We start from the raw sequence: 1,033 nt of genomic DNA on the forward strand, positions 1-1,033 counted from the left end.
TTTAATTTCTTTCAAGTACAGAAGATTTCTCTCATTATTTCACCCATCGCACAACCTGGGTGTGTCAGTAAGTGACTAAGTTCTTCAAGTGTCTTTCTCAAGCTCCTCTTCCCAGAAGACCTGGGAAGGTAAAAGGAAGAAAGAATGAAAAGATTTTGTGTTGCCACATACAATAATTTGCACTAATGAAGAGGAAGAGGAGTGCTGGGGAGATAGCTCAGCAGCATAGATGTCTGCCTGGCAAGCACAAGGTCCTGAGTTCAATTCCCAGTTTAAAAAAAAAAAAGGGTAGAGGGCATGTGAGATAATATGGAATAAATCTCATGAGAAACAGACCAAGTCTTTGTTAGTTCTGCTAGTGGGAAACGAGAATACTTTAGGAAAAATTCCAAGTTTGTGTCATACAGTTAGTCAAATTTAATTTTTTAAATGAATTTAGGACAGGGTCTACAGGGTGTACAGGGTCTCACTACATAGATCAGACTGGTAGTAACCTTCCTGTTTTCAGCCTCCCAAGTGCTGGGATTACAGCCGTGCACCACCAAGTCTCAATCGCTGCCTCAGGGCACCCAGGGCGTAGGACTGGCACGGCATGGCAGTGATCATAGTCCACTGAGCTATCTGGCTGCAACACTCTGCCAAAGCAGGCACTTTAGTCCACTGAGCTATCTGGCTGGCCCACAACTAGTCAATTTTTATGAACTCCTTGTCTTCCCACTGAACCAACTCTTTGCCCACAATCTTGTAATGTTCCCTTTTAGAGAGGGCCACACCCATTGACCAGTGGAGCATCCTAAATTGTTCTTGACTTTTTTCTCTTCACTGTTCCTTTTTAATTAACCACCAAGTCTTACTGAGTATATCACCCAAGTAGCTCTTTCATTGGTCCACATCCTCCAGTCCAGGCACCTCTGGCCTCGTTCAGGCCCATTATTCTGGATTTAGGCTCCTGGCTTTCAGACTTAATTGCCTTCAGCCTTACTCTATGCTTTTCAAGTTTGCAGCCAATGGATTTTTCTAAAATGCAAATCTG

This window comes from Octodon degus, unplaced genomic scaffold (assembly GCF_000260255.1).
Source record: "Octodon degus isolate 3935 unplaced genomic scaffold, OctDeg1.0 scaffold00046, whole genome shotgun sequence".
In the NCBI taxonomy this organism is placed as follows: domain Eukaryota; kingdom Metazoa; phylum Chordata; class Mammalia; order Rodentia; family Octodontidae; genus Octodon; species Octodon degus.